The following is a 5,737-nucleotide window of genomic DNA, read 5'->3' on the forward strand; positions in this document are numbered from 1 at the left end:
GATTTCGAGTTATAAAAATTTTGATATGACTTTTCATCATAAAAATTTTAAGAAAAGTTTTTATCTGAAAAATAACTCGAATGTCTGAAAAGGGTTTTAATTTTTTTAACAAAATTTACTTTATAGAAATTTGTTTTTTTTTGAAATATTTGACATAACTACTATTAAAATAGTTAGAAATTTAAAAAATATATATAAAATTTTTAACAGAACATCACTTGTGTAGAAGTGAAATTGGATTAAATTTTAGAAAAATTGTATTAATTTAAATCCAAAAAGAAATCTTAAGGGTTCAGAGAAGGAATATGAGATTCTACGTGCATACACTAGGGTCTAAACGAGCAATACAAGCACTTACCTAATTTATAGAAATTCAAGCAGCGCTTCCATGATAGGATTTTAGAAATTTTGTCTAATTGAGCAGAACCTCTGCTAACTAAACTCAAAAAGTCGATTCTGAATCATCGACACTCTTTTGAGAAATCGATAACCGTAGTTGGATAGAGGCAAGGGGCTCAGAGAGTTCTGGTAGAAGAAATAAAAAAATTGACGGAGGTTTGGGTTAGATCTTTTAGAGGGAAGAGGCTGGGGTTAGAGAGAGAATGAGGGAATTTAGGAGTGAGAGGAAGCTAGAGAGAGAAAGTGAGAGAAGGACTAGGTTTAGAGGGAAGGGGGTGGGGGCTATTTATAGCTCTCAAAGGAGGTGCCACCTCTCCATGGGGCCCACACACCCCTTGGGGCCCACACACCCTTATGTGCCTATTAAAGAGAATGGGAGAGGGGAGGCTTTTCCTTTCCCTCCCAAAATCATGGGCTGAGAACAGTCGAATTCGATGATTTTGTTGGGCGCACTTTTAAAACCAATGGCCCAAACCATCAAATTTAATGGTTTAGGATTATTTTAATATTATTTGTTAAATCATTTTAATCCTATTTATATTTTACTAAATTAGCTCTGGTTTGATTCCACATAACTCGATTGCCACTTGGGTTAAAAAAATGACCTTTTTACCCTTTTATGGTTTAAGAATTTACCTAAACTTGCCACTAGGGTGGAAAATTAGTATTTTACCCCTAATAATTTTATTAATTTTTAGAAAATACCCCTAACATAAAAATTACCATTCTACCTTTATATGGTTGAGAAATTTACCTTAATATGCCAATGAAATGGCAAATTATCATTTTACCCTTAAAATTTTAATTATTTACTAATATATCCTTAAAATGTAGACTTTGAATTTTTTTTTGTTTAGATAATATCTGGATGTGTCAAAAGTTTGGATATGAGTCCAGATCAATATTTGGATCCAATAATTATTTAAATCAGAATTTTTAGATTTCGAATAATATACAGACTTCATAAAAACTTGATTTTCATAACTTATTAAACATTGAAATTTTTTGGATATTACACTACCCATTAGGGAAACTCTATCTTTTATCTTTATTTTGGCAGACATATTTTATATATACTATTTTTAACGACCTTAATCAAGCTTGATAGAGTTTAGCGGCTTGACCAAGCTCGGCTCATTTACATAGATTGAGCATGGACTTGTGTACAAGCTCTGGTCATTTACTTTCACAGATATGAGGTTGAGGTAGCTCAGTTAGTTGTGCACCCCTAACCCATTTTGTCTATATAAAGAAAATATATATATACCAAAAAAGAAAAACAAGAAAATGACCTCAAAGCACAAATCAGAGTAGGGAGGCAAGGGTTCCCCACCCCTCCTTCCTCTTCTTCTATTTGGTTTTCAGCAGAAACAGGCAGGGCTGCCGGTGGCTCAGAATCAAGTGAATCTGAATCTCGCACAAATTAGAAAGTGATTCTCCTTTGCAAAGGCAAATGAGATTCAGTTTCTCACAGGTTACCATTTTATATTTGGTAGAGACCCCATGTGATCGTGAATCACGTGGTGAATCAGAATCACTTTTAAATGAGCAACCAGTACTGACCTGCCAACCAGTCAACAAAAAGGATATCAAATATGCGTCACGAACCATGAGTTACACGAGGACGCGAGTGAATAGACCGGGGCTCTATAAATGTGGCTCAACAAAATGCACTCAACTCATCCATATCTTAAGCAAAACAAATTGAGTCGCATAAAACTCAAACTATCCTGTTGAAGATGGGCAAGGGAGCAGCACTTCCTATGGTTGGTGGCCATGGCCACAGCAGCTACATGCACAACTCAAACTATCAAGTATGTAGTACACCTCTTAGGTCATGTACTAAATTGTCAGGCATGAAAGGCCTTACCTTGGATTACTCATCTAGTGTTCATGCATGTCTAGGCTTTGGGCTCGCAATTGAACCCCTTGACAATCTGGGGATGTGCGGGAAACCCCAGCAGTTAGGAGAATAGGTTGGGTGGGTCTGGTGGAACTTAACCTGGCTTGATTGGCTTAATGTACCTATCCTAATTTTTATTATGCTTGGCCAAGAATATGAATTATTCTAGCTCATTTGGCTGGTAAGACGTTCTTGGTCATCAAGCATATAGTCTTGACATAGCCAATGCATTCTAAGAGGCTAATAAGAGAAGCCAAATTTGAGTTATGACACCATTATGGTGTCTCACTCTTTACACAGTGGACGGTGGTGATGGCAGTTACCGAGTTCTCTGTCTCAATTTGCATTCAAACTCCCTCTTTAAGGCATGATGAAATTTTACCATTACAATATGATAAAGCTACCCTAACATTTCTAATACTACTTACAGAGAAGCAGGTATATGAGTGTAAAGGAGATGATAGTGGAAGCAATCCATGACAAATTTGATGTCCCAATTGAAGAAGGCATAATCCGAATCGTCGATTTAGGATGTACAGTTGGATCCAACACATTTGTTGCCGTACAAACAGTCATTGATGCAGTTTTGATCAAGCTCAAGAAGTTAGCATGCCATCAAGGAGAAGCATCAGAGATCCAAGTCTTCTTCAATGATCAAATTGGAAATGATTTCAATGTGCTTTTTAGTTCCCTACCCCCGGAACGACGATACTTAGCAGCAGGAGTGCCCAGATCATTTTACTCGCGACTATTTCCCCGGGCCTCAATCAACTATTTCAATTCTTCATTAGCCCTCCATTTTCTCTCTAAGGCCCCAGATGGTGTAGCCAACAAGGGAAGGGTGCATTGTTATGGTGGGGAGCCCGACACTGTAATTGCTTACTTGGCACAATTTAGGGCTGACATGGCAGCATTTCTCAATGCAAGGGCTGAGGAACTCGTGCATGGTGGATTATTGGTTCTACTATTTTTGTGTCGCCATGAATGGATGCCACCGGATGCAGCACGACGTGATTTGTGGTTCGCTTATCTTGAGCCTATTCTTAGAGAATTTGTTCACGAGGTACGTTCCCACATAATTGCATGTTTCATTTTAATATCAAGCCCCCAAATAATTCACTTTGCACGGTCAGCCTTAGTCCATTAGATACTTTATTCGTCAACTTATTACTAGTCTTTGCTCATTTCCCTCCATTCTACGTGTAATTGGGGAGTAGGGAAATTGAGAATTAGTGGAGTTGCAAGGTGCTTGACCTTGGTACAACGGACCACAGCATGCCCTCTATAGCACCCTGGATTATTGTACCACATTGGAGAGGCCCAAAACTCTGTCCTAAGAAAAATGCCAACATGAGAATTATGAAAGGAAAGCTAGGACAGAATTGGGGATGGGAGTTGGATTCAAACTCCTTGCTCTGCCAATTCCCTTTGATTCCCTCAGAAGAGCGAATTATTATGCAAATTTAAGAGACAACCTGGCCCAAAGCAATTTTCCGAGTATAAATGTAGAATTCCTATACACTATGAAAAAGCCATAAGGTCATAAATCAAGTTGCTATTAATGATTGAAAAGTCAGTCTGCTTGACCATGCACTATATACTGATATTAAATCAATTTGTGCTTCTGTGATAAAAGGGTAAGGTGAAAGAAGAGGAGATAGACTCATTCCAAGTGCCATTATATGCTCCAAGTATTGACGAGTTTAAAGAGGTGGTAGGGATGAACGGGTGCTTCAGCATCCACGTGGCACAATATGTCGATCAAGGGTGGGGGTTGAAAGGAGGTGGGGATCAAGGGTCTGAGCCAAATCTTGAGGAGCTAGCAAGGTACGTTGGCATTTCCGCCAGGGCCGTATTTGAGAAGATGGTGAGTGACCACTTTGGTGATGGCATCGTGGAGGAGTTATTTCAAAGGTTTCCAAGCAAAGTTTACCAACATTTCACGACTCTTCCTTCCATGCCTTTACCTCCCCCAACTGTCTTCTTTGTTTTGCAACGGAAACCACATTCTTAGAACCCACCATCTCTCTCTCTCTATATATATATATAGAGAGAGAGAGAGAGACAGAGAGACTCAATTACTGAAATATGCAAACTGGGTTTTTGAGGGTTCATTTATGTGTCTATGCATGCGTGTTTATCTGGGGAAGAAATTGTTGAATAAGATGCAATATAAATGACAAAATTAGCGGGCTCATATATTTACTTGAAGACAAAATGCATATGGTGCAAACTTTTTCATTTCTTTTTTCATTTGTTTTTAATGATGGAGAATCATACATGAGCAACATGTAGGGGAAAGAGACATAGACATAGCAGTACTACCAAGCAAAAAAATAAAGAAGCAAACAGGCGAAAGAAGGCAACAACTGGGGGGGGGGGAGATTTTCTCTTAGCCTAACAAAAAAACTAAAAAATTAGTATATTATCCCAGAAAACAATGGTACCGCTCACTCAATTTCTGCTGATCAACTTAAGGGCACTTTCAATGATTTAGAGCTTCCACTAAAACACGAATTTAACGAAACACAGTTTCAGCAAAACTCTACTTTCACCAGAAAAACTAAGATTCGCCTATATATAAAAATATCAAAATAGCAAAACACAATTTTGCCTCAGAACTGACAAATCTCTATTGTGAGACCTATTTTTTTCTTTAGAGCTACCTCTTTTCTTCCACTTCGCCTCCATCAGCCCCACCACTTCTCCACAATTATCACCACCACTATCCATCACCATTAATATCAACAAATTGATGATGGTGATGGTTTTGGTGAAGTGGTGGTGATGATAGGGAATGATGGGGTGGGTAAAAAAGTGGTGATGATAATATTGATGGTGGAGAAGTGGTGGTGATGGGGATGGAGTGAAAGAAAATTAGTTGTAAAAAAAGTCTTACAATTAAGATTCATCAGTTTTGTGGGAAAACTGAGTTTTGCTATTGTTATATAGGCGAATCTTAGTTTCGCTAGATCATGTTTTAGGGGAAGGGTAAAATGATCAGAAATGCCCTCCAAATTCAACAAAAATTGGGTGGGTGGATATGCAAAATATATACCATTTTTTTCAAAGGTAGTACATAATCATTTTTTCGCAAAAAAAAGGGATGGCTGTTAACATTGCAAGACAGAGAAAGCCTGGCAGAAAGCAGAATATTTCAGCAAATCTGGCTTCTCAATATTACTAATTGACCTCATCTACAGAACTCCCAACAGGAAAAAAAAGAAACTGGCACAAGTATGTAATCTAGATCTCAACACCAATTTGCACCACCTGTTAGAGCAAAAGAAAAAGGAATCCTATGAGAAGTCCAAACCTTGCCAGAAAATCCTAGCTCCAAATCAAGAGTCAATTCAAAGCTTTATCTGATGTTGAGATCAACAAATCTGTCATCAAATAATCTAGCATTCCTCTGAAGCCAAAATAAACTGTGCT

At 38.0% G+C, this 5,737-nt stretch overlaps 1 pseudogene; it reads left to right on the forward strand.

Moving 5' to 3' along the window:
• Positions 1-2,138: 2,138 nt before the first annotated feature.
• On the forward strand, positions 2,139-4,316 carry LOC149815659 (farnesoic acid carboxyl-O-methyltransferase pseudogene; annotated as a pseudogene).
• Positions 4,317-5,737: the final 1,421 nt, after the last annotated feature.

This window comes from Nuphar pumila, chromosome 15, assembly GCF_984573655.1.
Source record: "Nuphar pumila chromosome 15, dmNupPumi1.hap1.1, whole genome shotgun sequence".
NCBI lineage: Eukaryota > Viridiplantae > Streptophyta > Magnoliopsida > Nymphaeales > Nymphaeaceae > Nuphar > Nuphar pumila.